The following is a 23,078-nucleotide window of genomic DNA, read 5'->3' on the forward strand; positions in this document are numbered from 1 at the left end:
TATGTGTGACTCCGGGTGGTGACCGAATACTCTTGCAATAGGAAGTGCACTTTGGCTTGCTTTTTGTGCACATCGAAGAAGAGCTTCCTTTGATCAACAATATTGCATTGACCTTGAGCGCACCAGCACACTGTTTTATATTCAATGCAATTTCCTGTGTTTATGCGTATCGGCATTTTTTGGACTCCAGAGTGATTACGAGACCGTGTGTGTGTGTGTGTGTGTGTGTGTATGGGTTTTGTATGAATAGCACATTATGCACAAAGTATTTTTTCCGGTTTACACTTTATTGCACCAAATGACTACATCGGATTTGTAGCTTCCGTATCCTTTGAGGTGCTTGAATAATCAGATTAGAAATAAATGTGACATCACTTGTAGTAAAAAAAATAATTATTGAATCTAAAAATCTATTCATTGTGTAAAGTGCAGTAAATTGTGTAATTGACCGTAACATCGACTGAGCACTGACCCAGGGGAGCAAATACTTTTGCAAAGCATTGTATAAACCATATTTATTAGATCTTTTGTCCGTAGGATAAATTTCAGGATCTGCTCTATCCCTCTCTCTCTCTCTCTTTATATATATATATATATATATATATATGTCAACTGCAAATTATCCCCTAAGTTCATATATTTTAGTATAAATTTCTGTATTTGTACATTCTTGTACATTATCTTTTTAGGATTCAAGAAAGCTGTTCCAAAGACGTGCCTGCAATCAAATATAGCTTTCCGTTTCAAGAGACCTGTTCCAGAGAAGTGTCACAGCAGATAAGGGTTCAAGGGAAAAACTCACAATTTCCTATCATTATCAGAGGTTTCTTTTTTATATTCCGGTTATATCCTCAATTTCGTGTTCTTCTTTTAGGTTTCTGATAAATTGGTGGAAAGTCCAAGTTGTTCTTGAAACCCTCATTTTGAGAGTAATGTTACTTCCCATTCGAGGTATAAATCGGTTTGTTAATGCAGATCAGGTGATTGCCAATCGGGAAATGACCAAAACGTATAAAATATATACACATGCATATCGTGTTTTTCTGTGTAGACCTCTCATGAATGAACGCTTCCTCGCCCCACACGATTGGGAAAGTCATGGAGATATCAATTCAGATCACACACAGTCATGTAATGAAGCGCAGAAGAAGATGCAAGTGCACAGTGCACACAGAATAACTAAAGACGTGAACAAGAAAACCCAAACCATGACAAGGATCATGAAAAACAACAATGATTCAGCTGCAAACAGTCTGAGATATGAAACAAGGAAGTGCAATAGTGTTGATGGGAGATAAGAAACATAGTTCATGGACTTAATCCTTTTACAAACCTTGCAAAATGACCTGCTGTCAATCGGTGAATCCAATAATTATACTAATAATAACTATAACATATACCAGGGAATTGGAAAACGATTTGAAGCGTATGGTAAGACACAAGCAAGAATTTAGGCAAAAATATAGAAATAGAAACACATTAGAATATGTGACATGTATCCTAAGACAACAGGACCAATTAATAATAATTATAAAAATTAATTATATAGAATAATAATTATAAAAACAATCTTGTTCTCCCTCCATACAGGTATTTTGTGCTCTGTATTGTTTGTGGCGCAGTTATTTTTGGCACCACAAGTTTGTGTCTGGTTTTACCTGAAAGGGGAATAACATTGCTGTCTCGTAGGATTTCCCGTTGTTTTTCCTTAACAAACGATTTAAATAAATTCACAGGGAGTGTATTAGTTCAGTGATGCAGGCTATCAGCATGATCTAGTTTAGTTTAGATACTTTCATTGTCCGATTTGCATTTGGCTTCACTAAGCAACACAAACAAAAACATCACAGAACAACCTAGAAACAAAGTGTAGAAACAACGTGTAGAAACAACGTGTAGAAACATCTCAGCAACGGTTGAGCGAAATGGGAGGTACCTGAGCTCATTTTCACGTGTTGTGCAAAGGGTATGAATACATGTGATATTTCAGTTTTTTTATTTTGAAACATGTACAGACATTTATAGAAGTCTGTTTTCACCTTGTCAGAAAAAAATCTATTTAAATCTAGTATCATGCTGCAACATAAAAAAAAAAAATAAAAAAAAGTGAAGGGGGTCTGAACACTTTTCGAATGCACTGAATGTGTGTGTATTTATGCTATTCTATTGTAAATACACCAATCAGGCAGAACATTATGACCACTGAGAGGAGAAGTGGATAACACTAATTATCTCTTCATCATGGCACCTGTAAATGGGTGGGATATATTAGGCAGCAATTGAACATTTTGTTCTCAAAGTTGTGCAAGTTTGACAAGGGCCAAATTGTGACATCTAGACGACTGGGTCAGAGCATCTCCAAAACTGCAGCTCTTGTGTGGTGTTTCTGGTATGCAGTGATCAGTATCTATCAAAAGTGGTCCAAAGAAGAAACAGTGGTGAACTGGCGTCAGGGTTGTGGGAGGCCGAGGCTCATTGATGCACAAGGGGAGCGAAGGCTGGCCCATGTGGTCAGATCCAACAGACGAGTTGCTCAGACCGAAGCACAGATTGTTGATGAATTTAATGCTGGTTCTGATAGAAAGAGAACATCACAGTTTGTTGGGAATGGGGCTGTGTAACCGCAAACCAGTCAATATTAGGCAGGGGGTCATAATGTTATTTTCAATATATCTAGACTTGCCTTATTCTCTCAACACAGTCACTTCCAAAGTAATGCAGTGATTATCACTGAGGCTGACTCTAGATCTATAGTACCAGGGTCCAGGATACAGAGCTGATTAAAGATTAATGAATGGAAGTGAAACCAACAATGGTAATACAGAAAAGGTGGTGGTTATGATTTCCACTTCATTATGCTATTTTTAGTTAAAACAATTAACTTTTGACTTTTAACCAATCAGATTAAAGAGTGACACAATTGAAACCTAAATTATATTTACTCTCATAGCTAGAAAACTGCTGTAAAAAAAAAAAGAAAGATGTCATTCTGCCTTAAAATGTATGGCTAAATATTCATAACACACAACAAAAATAAATAATTGACCTATGAGTTTTATTATAGTAACATAAGAGTCAGCTTTCCAGGTGAAATTGTGATGAAGCAGGATGTCTATGAGCTGCTGTTATTTGGAATGCGTATTTGAACATTCCTGCCAATTCAGGCTATGGATGACTTTCTCAGGATTTCCAGGGTGACCCCTCACAGCTCAGGAATGCATTATAAAGGAGTTTGTTCCATTGACTCAATAATGATTTTAAATTCATTTTTAGTTCAAAAGAAAATGCAGTTGAACTATTATTGTCTAATAATGCACCTGCACACACACTCATTATCAGGAGTGTGTCAATGTCTCATGTGACCACTGCTGGCACAAAGAACACTGTAAATCAATAAACAAGGATTATTAAAGGTGCATGACTTCAGCTACATCCAAAAAAAAACATTTGTGACCTTTTCCTTCTGTCTTATCTTAACCTCTATAGAGCGAGAGTTTTAATTTACCATCGTGTACACCTCATGCGGAGAAGAAAATAGAAACATCAGCTCATGTGTCCGAGAGCAATATTAACTGATAGAACGATGTCTTTAAGCGCAGTTGGAAAGTGATAAAGGCAAGAATTCGTGCCGATTCTCATAACGCCCTGTTTTTGTGAAAACATTGTGCAATATCTGGACGTTCAGAGAGACCTGTGATTCGCAGAAGAACTTGTCATATTAGTCAGGACTGAATGCCTATGAATGTTACTAAGATATAACAAAAAATCCAAAGTATATAATAAAGTACATATATTTTGCTTGTGAATTATGATGGATGACCTCCCGGGTAAGCGTGACCTGCCAGGCAATACATCTATTACTAATTAGCAGGCAGGACAGGATGGCTATAGCGAGGGCAGCCGCTCCACCCGGAGCCCTGAGTAAATCGGAAACAGGCTCGGCACGGCGCTAAAAAGGAAATGTCCGTATAACAAAGAGAGGAATGTGTTCGCGCTAGGCCGCCGCCTGCCGTATTGGTCATTACCGAGCACAGGTGGGAGAGTGACAAATTCATGGAGAAAGCAGCCACTATGTCTGAATCACCGGCGCTAACGTTAAATGAAAACAATAGCCTAATAACGGACTGCCTGGTGCCTCCGAGGCTGCGGCTCCCAACAGGTCGCGTCCTACAATGGCTCGTCAGGCGCCAGTTGGTGAAAATACAGCGAGAGGTCTTTACTTAGATGACACAAAATAGCTATAAAAAAAATGGCAACAAATTGGCTTCAAAAAGAATCAATTACATTTCATAATCAAGTGCGTCCTGTGAACGGTCTAGTTTGGAACCAGGGCAGGGTTTTTTATTTTCCTTTTTTTTTTTTTATTCACACGGGTCATTTCTTGGAGCTGAAATAGTTAGAGGCTCAGATCCCAGGCTCATTATTAACAAACAAGTACCTTTAATAGACCTTCAGGCTCAAATTGCGAGTACAATGATTGTTTTTTTTCTTTTTATGAATGCATTTGAAAGGATTTTATATGAAAATGCATTCCACAACAGTCACTATAATCCAATCAAAAATTTGATTCTGCGTAGATGAGAATTGTTAATGTGAGACAATCAAATTTTTCGCAACAATAGGAATCAGCACTAGACTAGCTGTGGCTCCACTTTGTAATAAATTCACAACTTTATACATCAGGACAGAGCACTTACTCTGCAATGTTCAGAATCAGTACAATCCACAACAATGTTACTTGGTACATGTCTGGTTTTGGCAACATAACTCTGCAATTATGTTGGGATGTATCTTTGTAACAGTGTGAATCAGCACTAGGTATGTGACGTTAAAGAATTCCCAAAACATCGTGAATCAGCACTAGTCATGCTGTGATTTTATAGGTGATACCTGACGTTTTTCCTTTTCCAAATGTGGTTCTTTCCCAGACTGTTAGAGGCAATCAAATGCACTGGATTGGATGCAGTAGCATGAAAATCCATTCCCTTGAACTAGGAGACCCAAACCTGTTAGAGCAGGACACTGCCTCTGTACACAATGTCTGCTCCATGAAGATACTTCACATGGTATGGAATGGAAGATGATGTGTGCCCTGACGTACAGTAGCGCTCTGAACTCAACAATGCTTAACACCTACGGGATTCATTTAAATGCTGCATCCCAGTCCTCCTCACTTTGCCTACATCAGTACCTGACTTTACTAAAACGCTTATAGCTGAATGAGCATGAATCTCCACAAGAAACATCTTTCCTGAAGAGTGGAGATAATATTATTATAATAGTAAATCAGAGTAAATGTGTAATGAAATGTTCACAAACCATCTTTTTCTCAGTTCTCCACAATCAGCAAGTGAATCAATATTAGTTGTGTGGCATTAAAGAATTTCCAGAACTATGTTGTGGTAATACAACCTACAGTTGTGTGAAATAGTATGTTGATGAGATGTAATGTTACAATATCGAGGCATTGTTCTTATATAGTAACTTGATTTTCACTTTTACTCTTTAAACTGATGTACAATTTTTGCAAAATTGAATTGTTTAGTGCATTAGAATGCAGTGGGAATTGTCATTAGTGATGAAGTCTTTCTGTTTTATGACCATAAACTATACAGGAACATAAACGAGAACTCATTACTGATCTGTTTACATGGCACGGATAACTCAACCGTCCCTCCCCACACATACACACACCATTACAATTTTCTTTCTTTAAACATCGCTGAGGTGCTTAAAAGAAGTAATGTCTAACCATCAGATTTATTGGCTTGAACTTATCATATTTTTTCTTTTACAGCCCTTCATTTCCTTCTGGCTGACCCTCTTGTAAAAAGTTAAGAAAAGCAGATATTCTTTGCCTGGCTGCTCATAACACCTGAAATCACAAGAGAAGTAAATAGGCAGCAAATTTCTTTAGCCAAAAGGTTCATGCAATCGCAATCAGCAGCCTTGAAACATAAGAATGTTCGACTCAAAATGGAATACAATGTTGTTTAGAATAATGTGCCCCATTTTATCAGAAAAATAATTTCTATACAAGAAATGTGGAATGCATGAGATTTTGTGAACATTTTCTTTTCACCTTGTTCAGACCTAATTTCACTTTTTTTGCCATTTGTTCTCAGGTTTCTGCCTGTTTTTAGCTTTCTAGCTTAAAACATGTAATTTAATGTACGTCATTATATGCCTTAAACTGTTGTTTTTGGGTTGGTGGGGTTTTTTTTTTGGTCAATCATCATTTCATGCTTTTTGGTTACTGCAAGCTTTTTCTTATTTGGAGTTCTGTGGGCGTCACTAAATGCTAATGAGATGTACAATTAATGGGAGTGGTAGCTCCAGTGGTTAAGGCTCTGGATTACTGATCGGAAGGTCTGGGGTTCAAGCCCTGGTATCGCCAAGCTGCCACTCTTGGGCCCTTGAGCAAGGCCCTTAACCCTCTGTGCTCCAGGGGCGCCGTATCATGGCCGACCCTGCGCTCTGACCCCAGTTTCCAAGCAAAACTGGGATATGCGAAGAACAAATTTCACTGTGCTGTAATGTATATGTGACAAATAAAGGCTATTCTGCTATTCGAACATACATTTACATTAGCATATGCTTCTGAGTATCAAGAAATCATAAGATTTATCCATTTACTGTGGGGTACACTCAGCATACTAATTTATCCCAACGGTGTTCAGTAGGGTTGAGGTCAGACCTTAGTAGCAGGCCACTCAAGATCTTCCACTCTGACCCATGTAAAGCATATCTTTATGGAGCTGGCTTTGTTCACTAAGGGCATTTTCATGCTGGAACAGATCTGTGTCTCCTTGTTCATGTAAAGGGACAACTTAATACTACCGCATCCAAAGACATCCTATACAATTGTGTGCCTCCAAGTTTGTGGTAACAGTGTGGAGAAGAACCACATATGGTTGGGAAGGTCAGATGTTCCAAACGTTTTTTGACTTATAGTGTCCAGCTGTTTATAGTGTCCAGTGATTTCAGCTGTTAGTTAAAGATCTTTGAGGTTGGTCTTTATTGAACTGGATGATCTCGACTCGTTTCCATATCAAAACAGTTTAATGTAAATGAAAAAGATAACATTTTAGATTCTTTAGTTCTTTGCTTGTACCTTTGGGAAACTCTTAATGGTTCCATGGGCATGGCCTTATCAGAAAACGTAATGTAATGGTTCTTTAGTAATTCCCCTTTTGGTTAAACCCCAGTTGCACTATACATTATGAGCTTAAGTAAAAGCTCTTAGATAAGCATTTGGAGCAGCAAGGCACTGAGGCAATAAGGCATTGAGTCAACGACCGTAAACCTCAGAAGCAGAACTCACACGCTATGCCGTTAAATTTGCTGTTTTGCGATCAGGTTTTATGAATCGATTTGCTCCATCTGTACACTGACTGATGACTGAGGTCATTTGTTTCTGTACTGCGCTAGCGATATACGGATGTCGTTTCAAGAGAAATTGGACCGCACGTCTCAGAGGGTGACGACTGACATAGGTGAGACATAGTTTCAAGTTGACTAGTAATGAAAGAGGTAATGAAACACTGCAGAAACTCTGGAATGGGAAGAAAAGTATTGGCTCTTACTTGGGAGTTTTTAATATTAGCTGCTTTTCTTGTGGACCCTCAAACCATTCTCCATGGTGGGTCAGGGTGTTTTGCTTCAGCTGATCCATATGTTATAGACTAACCTGGGTGGAACACCCACCTGAGACCATTATGTCAAATAAGTCCAGACTTGTCGCCAACTTCACAATGTTTCACAGCCAACTGGGTTTAAAATAAAAAGTCTTTGTTGCCTGTTTTGTATGTTTTTTTCAGTCCTTATTCCATGATTTCAGCTTTTACCATATATAGGCGTAATGTAAATGCACTCAGTTTGCATGAATTTTTGCAGATCATTAGGACCCAATGGCCTTGATTGTCAACTTTGACGCTTGGATGTTTTTTTGCATCCTCTAAGCCTGGATTTATTATCTAATTAAATAATTTAATTACAAGATATTTCAATTATTTAAGTTTGAATATGTAACTATGAGTATGAAAAAAATAGTAAACATATTTGAATGTGTAAATAAATTAATGGATTAAAATTCTGGAGTTTCTGTCCGATAAAAAGAATTTTTGAAGTAACATTCAAGAAGAAACATTTCTGAAGTAACATTCAAGGAGAAATTTTTCCTGAAGGGACTTTGCATTTTGGGATTGATTTGTCTTTTTGGTTTATAAGTTTATGTCCTGAAAAAAAAAGAATTCTGCAGGGACATTCCGGAAGAACATTCCGTTAAGAACCTTCCTGGGGACAATTCCTGAAGGAAATTTCCAGTAGGAACATTGCAAAATGTGATTGATTTGTCTGATTGATTTGTGCCAAATTCAAGTTAAAATTATATGGAAATTTTTTTGTCCTAAAATCAATTCTGAAGTAACTTTCAAGTAGGAACTTTCTGAGCATTGCTTTTTGGAACAACATTCAAGTTAAAGGCATTAAAATTATATTGGGTTTTGTTTTTTATTTTATCTTATTTTATTTATTTATTTAGTTATTCATTTATTTATTTATTTTACATTTTTTATGATTAATTTTTTTTGTCCTGGAAATTTTTTTTAAGTTATATTCCAGAAGGAAAATTCTAAAAAGGAACTTTCCAGAAGGAACGTTGCATGCTGATTAATTTCTCTTTTTGGCGGTAATCTACAGTGGCTGAGAAGTGCAAAACACATTAACAAATCCGAAAACAAATTAACAAATTCAAAAACAAAACAACAAATCTAAAAACAAATAAACATATTCAAAAACAAAACAACAAATCCAAAAACAAATGAACAAATCCAAAAACAAAACAACAAATCCGAAAACAAATTAACAAATTCAAAAACACATTAACTAATCCAAAAACAAAATAACAAATTTGGATTTGTTAATTTGTTTTTGGATTTGTTGTTTTGTTTTTGGATTTGTTCATTTGTTTTTGACATTGTTAATTTGTTTTCGGATTTGTTAATGTGTTTTGCACTTCTCGGCCACCGTAGTAATCTGAAGTTCCATGTCTGGGTAATGTAGTGTATCCGGTATGTAGTGAACAGAACTGAGGGTTTCTCTGCAGTCAGGCGTGATTTTTGGAGATTTTACTGAACGAATCCCAGGAATAATGGTTGATATTAATAAAATAACGCAGCGGTGTGAGAGTTTGTGTAGATGTACAGTGTATTTTGTGTGCTTCGGTTAGCTTTTCCGTTAGCATTAGCATTCCTGTCAGGAGTGCACCGCGCTGCGCGAGACGGGGAAGCGAACCGGTTTTTCCATCGGAATAAACTTGAGGTTTGTCCCCGTTTCGAGGACAAATAGACTTCCGGAGCGGGAGAAGACGGTAAGTAGGTGTTCACCTGACTGCTGAAATGGTGAGTCCATCTTCTTTAGAGTTTCTTATATATTTTTGATTCGTGTTTCAATTAGTTTTCCACCCGAATGCTTTGACCGTAGGAACGATAAACCGATAGCATTGTTGCTAATTACTGAGTTCAGTCAGTTCTTCACTCAATAACTATGAAATTGAATCTTATACAGCAAAAAGTTACCACATAAAATTTATAAAACCTGTTCTGTAACATGTTTTGGTTAATTATTTGTAGATTTTTAATTGTTACAGTCTAAATAATCAAACGTTTCAGTTTATAATATATAACACCACAGTGCTTAGTTTTAAACTCTACTTTGTTTACTATTTCCTACTTTCTTTTACTTTAAATATCTTCTGTTTTAAAAGTGAAAATGATGCTTTAAAAAATGTATACTGACTAAAAATACTGTATGAAAATCAGTACTTATGCCATCCTGCTGTATTGCTGTAGAGAACGCTATAATACTGTACATTGACATGCTATAACAGTAGATTGGTGTATTTGTTAAATTTATTGAAAACGTTAAATACAATAACAGTTCTGGAAAACGGTAACATGGCGGGGAAGTCAGCTGTCAATATTTGACTGTAAATTTACACTAAAATGTTTGGCGTCAATATGAGCCTGACATGGTTTCTAAGGAAATCACGTCTCTGAAGGTGACAGCAGTTGTAGGTGAAACGGTTTCAAACACCGCAGGAAGTCTGGATCGGAATGAAAAGTGTCGTCTCTGATCCAGATTTTTCCATTAGAACCCTTTTCCATGGTGGATCAGAGAGTTTTGCTTCAGAGACTGGACAAACCGAGATCATTACGTCAGACCTTTTAAAATATCATTTCATACAGATTTTGGGATGTACCCTGCCCAGAACCTTTTCCACAGCCTTGTTCAATAAATAATAAATAAAAATTGCAATTTCCTACATTTACACACAATTTACAGTGTATCATTTCATCAGTTTTTTGTTTCTGTTTTTCCATTGAGTAGCTGTTTGTAAAAAGAAAACAAACAATTTTTGTTATGAAAGTGATCTTTACACTTTTGATGTTATTTGTATTTGTACTTCAGTGAAAATTATATGCTCAAAAATAAGTAACTAATGCCAAATATTTTGTTTTATGGGGGAAAATTAATGTTTCAGAAGTTAGAAACAACTCAAACTTAAATGCAAGACTTTTATTTTCAAAGAATTTTTTTTAAATTTAAATGACAACAAAAATGTACATTTGTTATGTGCTTGATGTTTTATTTATTTAGGATTGAACGAATAAAAAAGGTTATTATATGAGGTAGCAGTTGATATTACAGATTCTGTCAATTTGCATTAATTTAGTATTCAGTGTTTTAAACTTAAAATAGTTTTTGGACGGACTTTAAGCTTTTAAACCCCAAGATATCAATTACACATTACTTCATGTTTTTTATGACATCCAGCTTTCTCTTTCTCTCTTTTTTTTTTTTTTTTGTAAGTAAAATCCAGGTTATACAATGGTTAATGTTCTCCAGGGAGAAGTCACACTAGGAAATCTAAATACTTTTTCACATTATGGAAATGTGTTTTTTATCATCTTGTGAGCCTTATATTCATCCTTATTTGGTTGATCGAATGTCTCTCATACTTTCGACGGGACACACGGAGCCACGCTGCACAGGGCCGTACGTCCAGAAATACTCCCCTAGTCCACACTGGGAAACTCCACTGCACTTTATTTGGATGCCTGGGAATCATATTTCTTTATATTCTTAGGCTTAACATATATTTTTTTAAATAATTGACATCAGGCATGTGAACTTGATCTATATTCTTTTTCATTTTCTCATTAGATATTTTCGGATGAACAGCAACCCCCTTTAACCCCCCTTTGAGAACGCATGCATATCTTAGTGGAAATGTATTAAAAATAGTAGAGAGAGCTGTGTGATGTCTCAACAAGTACGCTCTCACAACCCACACTACCTGTATGTCAGATTTCATGCTCCACTGACCCTGGATTTATTTGTTTTTCTTCCCTTGTATGTTCCCATTTTATTATATTAGCTTTCATTTCTTTTGTTTTTCTGCAATCTCTGGTTGCTGCAGAGTTTGCCCGAAATGGAAACGCACACGGTCTCCATTTAATCCCAAATGTACCCAGTTCACCAAGCGTGATTGGAAATTAATCAATGATAGCATCTTGTGTGTTGAAGTGGAGATAACATTTTTCCAAATATTTCATCGTCCTTTTTTTTATTTATAAAGAATGACACATCATATTTTTTATGGTATCCATTTATACTTACTTTTATTGTTGAAAAGCCTTTGAGAGAGCAGCAGTTGATCCCTTTACCTCGTTTCCTTTTTGTGTTTTAGGCTGTTAATATAAAAAATGGCAGCATTTTACACCAAGGGCATGAATATAGACCTCTGATTTTGTTGCTATACGATATTAATCAACAGCTCAAGAGCACCAATCTAAAATTAATTATTCAACAGGGCCATGGGATGCATAAACACATACTTTTTAGAACTTATTAGTATCTGATTTAACCTTAGGACATACTTCAAGCATAAAAAACAGAATGTTCATGATTGTCCTGCACCACAGGGATCATTGACTGCAAATGCAGGTAGGGACTGAGCAAATACTGCAGTTAGTGTATACACCACAGTCTCATTATATAATGTAAGTGAGTACCTGTGTTTAATCAGGAGCTGGGTGAATGGGAGTGTGGGAAACATGTTCTGTGATGGCCATGTTAGATGGTTGTTTTGGCTGGGAAACAGCATTGTTAGTTTGCTGTGACCAGACAATGATATTCCGCCACTTGTATTTTGGTTTTCTTGTCCTTTTTGTCTTTTTATTTTTTATTCTTGTCTTCATATTTAGAATAAAAGACATTCGTCAAGAAAATGTTAAAGGTTGCACATTTTCAGTTTTTTTGTCTTTGTAATTGTGTAAATGAGGGAAAAAGGATGGATTCTGCAAAGTTTCAAACTTTACAATTTCAGCATAACTGTGACATTGTGTATGAGAACATATTTAATCATGTTCTCTTAACATATAAAATGTTGCAGACAAGAAAATTGTAGGAAACGGAAACATTTTGGCCTTTGTCGATTCGAATCCAAAGCGTCGTCTTTCTGATTAGTTCCTATAACAAAAGACAGCTTTCTTTCTGCAGCTTAATGCCTGGCGAGAAGCACACAGCGGTACAAGAAGCGTACAGCAGAGCCCCGTCCTCTCGCCAAAAATCCCCCAAAAAACACCGTAACATGTTCCAAGAAGTTGATTTAGCTTGGCAACTCTTCTTTCGTTAATGTCACCGCTGTGAGGCAAAGAGATCGACGCCTTCCAGCAGGTCATGTACCAAGTTTGCAAGACAGTGCCGAGGACATAATTGTAGACAAGATTGAGTCGCCAACTTGTGACCTTTACCCCAGGGATCACAACATCAGAGGGCTAACCTCTTGACCCTCTGCCACTTCATCAGGAAGGAATGCGACTTCAGGAGCAAATTATCGACTGCGAATCTGCGATTTAGAGCAGTTTTTCAGATAAACAAATCAGACACTATTAATTTAGTTTTTAGTCGTTTGAAAAAAATATATTTAGTTATGAGTTTATGAGAAGTTTATTTAAATTGGCAAAATGTAAGTTTTCTAGATCAAGAACACAATTAGGTGTCCATGCACCACATGTTCTTTGTGCTACCTAGTTTCTGGACAGACCCCCATTCTGCGTGTTTCCCGTTGCTTTCACCACACACCAACCTTTTTGGGAAAATCGAACAAAATTTAACATAGATCCACAATTAAGTGGAAAAGTGTAACATTTTAGTTGCAGGTGCTTGGACAACTATTTTTCTTTTGAACTGCACACTAAAGTGTTTTATTTTTTCCTAATTTATTCGCTAAATATGCTAATAATCCTAGCGTGTATCTTCACAAAATTTCAACTAGAGTTTCCATCTTGCCAATTCCCACCCTCTAGAAACAAACATTTTACGCCACTTGTGTAGGATTTCTAAACAGTTTGGCATGTGAGTCTTTCTTAAGAGATGAGCATCTTTAAACAAGGGCATTTTGATGGATTTAGATAGATCTTTAAGGGTGGGGTTACATACTAATAGCATTTTCTTACAACCCATGAGCTAAAACCTGGTGTACTTACCTAGTCTGGATGTACATCCCAAACATTGGGGTGATAATGTAAACAAATTATTTTAGTTTTGGAGTTTCAGTGCATTATTGTTTTGGACAGTGGACGTGACAACCCTTTTTGTCGCCAGTCAGCTGTGTCCTAAGAGAATCGTATATCTCGAGACATGAAGTCTGTCTCAGTGGGGGGGTTCAGACCCAATGCATCCAGTCTGGGGCTGAAAATACCTCACAGAGACACAGAATTGTTGAGGAGTGACCACCAACTTCCTGCCCTTAACCTGTTCCCCTTGTCCTCTCGCTTTCACTCTCTGCTCCATGTCGGTCAGGTGATTTGTGTGAATTTTTTTCTTTTTCTGTGCAGCTTTTGTTCAGTGAGTTCAGGGGCTTTCCCCAACGCTCTGACTCCTGCTGCTAATCTGCCATCAGCAATACACACTTGCACAATAGAATTTACTGGCCCCTGAAAATCCCCCTTTAATGCACTTTACCTCTCTCACCTTGGTCTGGTTCATGTGCCCAGGATCACTTTGGTGGGTGTGTGTCAGTGTGCGTGAGCCCCCTGAGGATTCCTAAACTGTACCATACAATACCAAGCAATATTTGTTGTGTAACCAGTGGATGTACAATCGCACAACTCTATTGTGTTTGACACTTAAATAGCCTCCAAAAATACAACAGGATTGGAAATAGAACAGAGTTATGGTCCAGGAATGTGTGTTGATGTAGGGGGGCAAACACACACACACACACACACACACACACACACACACACGCTTGTTTTATAGATAGAATATAACACATTTTTGGCTAGGTTACCACCATTTCATTCATATTTGTGTGGGCTGTTTTAATGCATATTCGCATTTGTGTGTGTGTGTGTGTGTGTGTGTGTGTGTGTATTGGTGTTCCTGTATTATTGTGTATTCTTGTCTCCTGCTGTCACCGCTCTGCCGTCGCCATTGTTTCCGTATTGGCGTGCTCATATTTCCAGTCATCAATGTTATTCGTACGCCCACTTATTCACACAGTAGTCAATGTAACACACACACACACACACACACACAGTATCTTATTGTGTCTCTTTTCCAAAAACAAAGTCTGAATGATTAAAGTGTCTCAGGAGACACAGGCCTTTCCCTGATAAACACAGCACAGGTAAACACGACTCCATCCCCGTCTATGTAAACAACACAAAAACATAAACTTCCCAGCTAAACTCATGCTGAAGATGACGGATAACGCACACAGGTATGAGGGCCTACAAAACAAAAACTATTTTACTGCTTCCAACTTTCATTTCTAAAGAATCTCTACATTTTTAAGACTTTCCTGTGGTAGAAAACCTACAGGTCATAACAAGGCACTGACACTGGAGACTCCTTCCAGAAATAGAAGCAAAAGGCAATCTTGAGCTTATCATGATCTCATGTTTACATATGCATGCGTTCTTATTCCGGGTTCACGCGTCTCTATCCCAGTTTGGTCACTGGGATCTTCCTTCACATGTCCTTATTTCCTGTACCTGTTTTACCCTTTCTGCCCCCTAGTTCACCCTTTTAATTAGCTTGTGTGTTTATACCCAAGCTTGTCCTTTTGTTCTTTATAAAGTATTAATGTCTGCTCAGTATCTTTTTCTGCAAACCCCCCCACCCCAACCCCTCTATTTTTTTGTCTCTCTCTCCCTCTCTTTGTCTCTTCCTTTCTCTCCTTCTTTCACTTCCTCTCTTTCTCACACTCTGGCTGTTGTAAGCAATCTGTTGGGTTAAATATAGGAATCCGATTTCAGCAATCATGTCTGATTGTGTTTTTACTTGGTCTTGGGTCCCTGGTTTTTGTCCATTTGGGGAACCTCTGTATGCCATAAGCTTCCAACACAATGTTATATTGTTACTAACGTTAGACTTTGTTTATACTCTTCATGTAATACAATATAATGTACTTCCAGATGTGGCATTTTGCCAGATGTGGCATGTTCAACACTCACCTTTTACACTGGATGATTCTTATAGTTTGTATTTGAACTTTGAATATGTCTTTGCACTCGACTTTTACCGTCTGTCTCTCGCTCCATCTCTCCATCACCCCCAACCCTTTCTCTTTTATGCCCTTTGCCCTCTGGTTTGCTGCTCAGCGTTTATTTGTACAGCTGCAAGTGAATTTAACAGCGTGTCTCCATGCACAAAAAAATTCCCGCTTCCAGAACAGCGCTACCATACTCATCTTCATTTTCTTTTCTCTTTTAACGGAGCCGAATTTAGAAAATAATAATGATATCAATAAAAACAAATTACAAAAAATTAATAAAGAAATAACTTAAACTGAATAAAGAAATATAATTAAACATGCACATTCATCAAATGATTAATTAGGAATCCATAAGTTAAAATAAACCAAATGCAAATAATAATTTAATTTTATTCAGCATTTACATTAAACATAAAAATATACAGTAAATAATTTGGTAAAGAACCCATCAGCAAGCCAACCATTCCACTTTACTCACCCAGAAACATCTGAACTTCCTACAAAAGCTAAAGTTCAACGTAGCTTCAACAAATTAGTATTTTTTATTTCTTTTTTGCTGTATCGAATATCGCCTGTTGTGTTTGTGTAGTCATGTGGCTTAAAATCTGATCCCGAACTCACTCAAGGAGATTGGAGGGGGGTGGGTGGGGGTGGTGGTTGTTAGTCAGTGCAGGATCAGTGATGTACATGAACCATATGGAAGTGAAATGGAAGTATGTGCAAGGACGATGCAGCAGAGCACAGCGGAAACACTGTTTCATGTTTCTCTTCTCGTTGTCCTTTTCTCTGATTTACTTCTCGTTAATAGTATGTTCCATACAGACCTCCATCATGCTGTATGCTGTCATCAAATATACAATATGGACAAAAGTATTGTGACAATTTCTCAGCTGTGTTTTCAGCCACGAAAATAGAGGCACACAACTATATTTCATGACATTTTCCCTTCACTTGAACTAAGAGACCTAAACCTGTTCCAGCATGCCAATGCTTTTTAAACATGCCATTTCACATACAGTCCCCAATTTCTGTTATAATAAACTTTACTTACCTACTAGATTATGTAGTGCGTTTATAGAGATCTGACTGAGATGTGCTCAGTCAGCCACAAGGGCATTATTTCAGTTATGTACTAATATAAGGTGAGGAGGCCTGGGGTGCAGTCACTGTTCCAATTCATTCAGGTGTTCAATAAGATTAGAGCTGTATTGCAGACCACTCAAGATCTTCCACTCCAACCCATGTAAAGCACATCTTCATGGAGTTTGTGAAAGAAGCACATATTGCAGCAAAGGTCAGGCATCTCGGTACTTTTGTCCGTATAGTGTAGACATTTAGGAACAAAATTAAAAGATTGTTTTTAAAATCACAAACCATGAAATTTTTTTCTTGCTGAACATCTGGGAAAACGGGTTTAAGTACAGTAATTAAGGAGCATAGTGGCTTAAATGATCCAATAACAATTTTTGTAGCATCTCAAGAGATCATCAGACAGAAAGGCATTCAGTAACTCTAATGCCATTGCCCTAAAAAGTGCTCCGCTATTTGGAAAGGATTGAAATGAAAGGCACTTAGCATATCACATTTCCTGTCCGAGACACCAAATTAGCATAGCATGCCTGTCAGTCAGACGCTCTCCTTGTCACACGATTCCTCTTATAATAAATTGAATAAATCGAGTGCTTCCAAAGGGAGGTTGAGTCCGTTTCAAATCTCTGCCATTTCCCCCACCGCAGCTGTATTTGAGGCCGCACTGCTGTTGATTTTAAAACCACCAGCGCTACGCCGTCTCCAAAGTAAACACGCCTCCTCTGTACTTCATTCAGCAAGTCAGCTTGGCTTCATACTGTCCAAACGTCATCGAAATTAGCTTGATTAGGGCCCACAGGGAAAGGTTTCAACAGCTTTTTTAAAGATTTTATAGCTAAAGCATACCAATTCAAATTTTATTTAAGCAGGATTATGTACATATAAATGGGTTTTAGGTTCAAAGTTCAGAGAAATGCTCTGAAAAGTCCAGCTTTAATAATATAACTGTAAAACATTTCTGTATATCTTGGCCAAATCAGAAAAGATGCTAACACTCTGTAAAATCAGTGTTCAGACGTGTGTCCAAAATTCTGCATTCGTTCCTGCTGTAGTGCATTTCAGTTAATAATCGGTGGTAAGAAGGTGTTCCAGAGCAGGAAATGACTACACTTAGTGTCTCTAAATCAACTAAAATGGTGCTTATATAGGCTTAATTAGACAAAGACTTCAGAGAATGAGTTTGTGTCCTAGCTTATCACTCCCTCGCATTAGTAAGACGCATGGATGTGAACTTTTCTGCTTACGATGTGATTTATCGAGTGCTAATGTGAAGGAAAGGGGGGTGATTCAGTGAAAGGAAAAGCTCAAGAGTGTCATCAGGATTGTTCTTGCTGTAGTGATGCTCGCCTTCATTGTTCATTCCTTTTACCCCCATGGACTTTGAAGTGTTTCTCTATTTCTCTCCGTCTTTCCCGCTTTCTTTTACCTCACACTCTCTTTTCCTCCATTGCTAGAACATTCCCTGCTTTTCATGTTTTAACATAAGAGTACGCTGCAACAAGTTAGAGCTCCAACAATTCCCCGTTTCTATCTTTCTGTCTGGCCAGGTTTTATGGTCTTTTTTTTTTTCTGACCGTAACTTTTTTTTTCTTTCTTTCTTTCTTTACCTCACATTCGATCTTTCTCCTTTTCTACAACTTTTCCATCTTTTTGGAAGTATTGAGAAGCTACCACCAATTTGATCACCACAATGATTTCTACATGTTAAGCAGACTAAAACTGAGAAGGAGTGTAGATGCATCGGCGTGCACTGCAATTAATCATTACTGAAGGGTTCATAAAAGCGAGAATCTTCGCTCCTTTTCCGCTATTTCATTCGTTTTGAGTTGTCTACCTTTTTGCTTTTATCCTCACGTGTGACAATGTAAACTATAATAATCATTTTAATCTATTCACATCTTTTCATTTATTCTTTCTCTTTGTTTTTTTTGTTTTTAACTCACATGACACTGATTCTCCAGATTGATAGGGTCTAAGTTTCCATGTTGTTTTCCCATGTTTTACAAGACAGGCTGTCCGAGAGTGATAGTCTTTAACCTTCCAGAGCAAAGATTTACCACTTATTTGTCACACTGTATGAAGATCAACCCAATTCCCATGGAAAAGCTACATTCCAGAGTCCAAGAAAGCAGGGTGGAGATCAGGATCAAGAAGCTGATATAGCTGATAGAGGACTTGCTAAGTAGCGCTGATGAATTAGGTGTGTCTGAGTGTGATGTTAGTAGTTCAGGGTAACACTGAAAGCCACGTCTACACCAAGAACTAAAGAGTCTGGACTGTTCCTTGGCAATTTTTCCCTGCCACACAGCAGGTGGTCATTTTTATAAAGTTTATAAAACGTTCTGGTGAAAGAAACATGTCTACATGCCAGTGTTATTCCAATAGTCTTAAATAAAAGAAAAGTGGTCTAAAATAAAGGAAACGGGGACTCCTGACAAGGTTCCTGTGACAATATGCCTAAAGTATCAAAGTTACTGAAAGGGCTACTGATAAGAAACATGGCAAAATTTGTGCTGAAGTATTTCAATGACTGAAAAGGTGCTTTATTAGGATGAAAGCAGACCTAAAGTGTGAGAAAACGCTCCTTCACGAATATCTCTGGAGTTAAAAAACTGTTCATGAACTAATAAAACCTTCTTGGAGTAAAAACCTCCTTGTTATCAAATCAAGTTCTTGGTCAGTTTTTGTCTGCAGATTTAAGATATGCAACTCAAACTAACTCAATTTGGCAACATGCTCAGTAGATATTATTTTCAGGCCAAATATTCCTAAGTAGAAAAAGGAGCTGGAGATAAAATGACTGATTTTATATAATTTGTTCATAACACATGAAGCTTATGGCACTTACAGTACAGAGGTCTTATTTACTTATCATGACTGTGAGTTGCAAGACTCTTCTCTGTCTATGCGTGCAGTTATCTTCTTTCAGAGTCTTCCTGCTGGAAGACTCTAATTAGCAGACGGATGGTTTGCTAAGTAGCAGATGAATTTGATGTATTATGGTGCAGTGCTGGTCGTGTTTCAGTGAAAGATTAAATGGCACATCTGTTCCAAGAACAATATTTTCATAGTTACTTGTTCAGGTGGTGGAAAATTATCAAAATGTTCCAGCAGTAAATATGCTGAATAAGTTCCAGGATTTCCAAAAGGGTTTTTGATGTGTGCACAAAGATAAAGTTTGAAAAGTTCTTGAACACATTGTTGGAATTACAAACTGGAGTACTGTACTGGAGAAGTCCTTGCATTTCCAAAGTCTTCTGGCTGGAAAAGGTCCTGATCATTTTGTTGCATTAAAAATGGTCCAGAACAATGGTTAACAAACATACCAATGAAGACCATGGTCCTGTGAGTGAAAGGGTCTAGAGTTCCTGAAAGAAGTCCCCAGATTACAAAACCTAAAGATCCTAAAAAAAGGTCTTGAGATTAAAGTTTCTGAGTTGCTACAAAGCTTCCTGATGTGGAAAGCAAAATGAAATATTTTGGAAAAAAATATAGAGTAAAAATGGGTCAGGAGTAAATGTACCAAAGAAGTCCTTAGTTCCTGTGAGGGATAAGATCCTGAAAAGAAATTCCTAGAGTACTAGAGTTCCAACAGTAGACATCATATAAAGCTTCCTGATGTGGAAAGCATGGCAAAAGTTCCTAAAAATATTCTGGAAATTAACTAGTCATGGAGTTAAAATGGGTCTGGAGTAAATGGACCAAGAATTCCCTGAGTTCCCATGAAAAGGTCTGTGATGGAAAAACGGGCCTGAGTTTCCTGAAAAAGATCCTAGACACATTGTTGGAATTAATTAAAAGAAATGGCATTCCTGAATAGGTTCTTGGGATACAAAACAGGCCTGGACCAAGAAGCACTTTGAGACTGAAGCTTGCATTAGTGTCCTTATGCGCACGAACAAGTGTATATAGTCTATATGAGCTGACATAAGTGTCTAGTACATAAGAAAATGCACTTGTTAGTGGGGTTTTATTTGACACTGTCTGTCAAATCAGTGATTAGCTAACACAACACAAACGTGTATCGTCTGCTTAGCAATAGGCTCTGTATGGATCATTTCAGGCCAAATCTTCTGACATTTTAAGAGGAGCTGGAGATAAAATGTTCAGCTCTGCATAATGTGTTCCTTTTGCAGACCCTGTCAACTAAAGAACCATTTTTTTTGTTTCACCAGGAACTAAAAGGGCCTGGACACTTGTATTTAAGCACTCTCTGAACAAAAACATTCCTGCGGTTTTCCTGGGATGAAGAAAACAGACTTAAAGCTCTTGTGCTCTTAAAAAGCTTATTTCTACTCCATCCCAAACTATCATTTTCTCCGCACAACTGCTGTTTCAGTTAAAGATAAAACCTGAATTAGAATCAGCCAAGTTATTAAGCCCTCGTTTGTCACCGTCACATGACACCACACTGTCACCCAAAATGTTCCACATGTGCTGATCCAGACATCCTGGAAGTCTCATGGAGAACACCATGGACACGAGAATGCTTGCCTTTTTTTTTTTTTTTTTTGTTATGCAAAAACATCCATGCCCCCTCGTGTTAACGATGTGATTGACGTGATTCCTATGTAATTGACCTGGGAAAAAAAAAACACAACAAAGATACAGAAGGAGTAACAAATGAATGACTGTTTCAAGACGCACAGTTCGTAGATGGAATTTCCAAACGAATTTCCATGCGCGGTTCTGTATTTGTTTAAGCAGCCTTGCGAAATGATGTGTCCTGGTCGCTATCAGGTTGTCCGTTTTGTTGGCACGGCATTGCGCTGAATAGAAATCGGCACGACGAGACATTGAGTTTGGGCGGGTGCTGAAAGGTTGGCTTTGGAAAACGTCGCTAGTTCAAGACCTAAAATAGGCCATTATACCGTAATCAATCTCCGTCATGCCTTTGCAATGTCGTCTATGAGTAAATGGGACTGTGTCACAATCTTGAAAAAAATAGCTCCTTTGTGGGTTATAATAATATTAATGGCAATTATTTCAATTAAGCACCAACAAAGGAAAATAAAGACGCTATTAACGCTATTCTTGGAATCCAAGCCAACTATCAAAATGTATTGCTTGGGTAAAGAAGGGATTAGTCACAGAAGCAGTGGAGGGGCAGGTAAAGGGTACCTCTCACCATGATACTACCACCACTTCAGGGATGGTGCTTTCAGTGTGTTCCACAAAAGCCTGTGCATTGTGTAAATTAATTATTGAAGGGAAATGTGGCTTAGGACACTGTGACTTGTTCACCAAGTGGTTTAGTCAGAGGCCAAAGACATAGTGAGATAAAAGCCATTATTGAGAAAAAATGCATATAGGATTACAATTGTCGACTAGGCAGATATGAAGGGAGCGACTGTGAAGAATGATGCTGGTAGTGTCATGTTATGGGGGTACTATTCTTCAGCAGAGACTCTGAAACAGGTCTGAGTGGGTGAAGATAAATACCAGGACTTGAGAGCGGGGTTGAGGATGACCCATGATGCTAAGCATACTGGCAAAGATAGAGTGGTTCAAAACCAAGAATGACTCGGGTAAAGCACAGACCTCAATCTGACTAAGAATCTTGGCAACACTTGAAAGCAAATTGCTGTTCACCAACTGCCTTTATGTAATCGCACAGAGCGTGAGCAAGTTTTCCATGAAGAATCGGCAAAAAGTTCAGGATCCAGATGTGCCAAGAGAAAAGACAGATAACATGGTGAATCGGCTAATATACAATCGTGGCAACCAATGCGATGCATAAAAAAATTATGTTTGAAGTTTAAGTTGCAAGCATCCGATTAGAAAAATACTATCCCATGGCATGGTCTTTTGCTGCCAGGCAGTACTGGTTTGAATATTTCAGAAAATGCTGATCTTCTGGGATTTTTGTGCAACACACAAAAGTCAGCACAAAAAAAAGCATTCAGTGAGTGGCATTTCTACACAGTTCTGTTGAAAGAGAGAGTTCAGAGGAGAACAGAGATACTAGATTTAGCTGACAGGAAGGAACACTAACTCACTTAACCACCCTTTACAAATACTTCAAGCAAATAAAATCATGACAGAAATCACATAATGTCTAACCTGGAGGTATAGACTTCTCCAAACAAAACAAAAAAGAAAAGAAAATTGTAGTTTTAAAGCAAATGTTTTAAAAAAAAATGTAGAAATGTACAGGATGTATTTCCACCTTGCACCTAGTGTCCCATGACCCCTGAGTGTTAACTAAAGATAAATGAGTGATCCAGGTCTCTTCTGACTGTTTTGAGGGGGTTAGCTTGATGGTTGTTAAGGGCTGCAGTGAAAACGAAGATAAATGAAGAGGAATTGTCTCACAATTTAAATGAACGTATTCTTGATGCAAAAAGAGAATTTTTTTCTCTCCCTTAGGAGCTCGTCCAGGAGCTAAATCTGGAAACTGTCTTTCGTCCAGTCGTTTGGT

The 23,078-nt window shown here is 37.7% G+C and overlaps 1 protein-coding gene across 1 annotated transcript in view; it reads left to right on the forward strand.

Moving 5' to 3' along the window:
* The first annotated feature begins 9,083 nt into the window (after nucleotides 1-9,083).
* si:dkey-246e1.3 overlaps nucleotides 9,084-23,078 on the forward strand; it is a 69,788-nt gene continuing 55,793 nt past the window's right edge. The window contains exon 1 of the mRNA XM_046840764.1: nucleotides 9,084-9,401. The gene's annotated coding sequence lies outside the window, so the exon portion shown is untranslated. The remainder of the gene's footprint in view (nucleotides 9,402-23,078) is intronic.

This window comes from Silurus meridionalis, chromosome 26 (genome assembly GCF_014805685.1).
Source record: "Silurus meridionalis isolate SWU-2019-XX chromosome 26, ASM1480568v1, whole genome shotgun sequence".
Taxonomy (NCBI): domain Eukaryota; kingdom Metazoa; phylum Chordata; class Actinopteri; order Siluriformes; family Siluridae; genus Silurus; species Silurus meridionalis.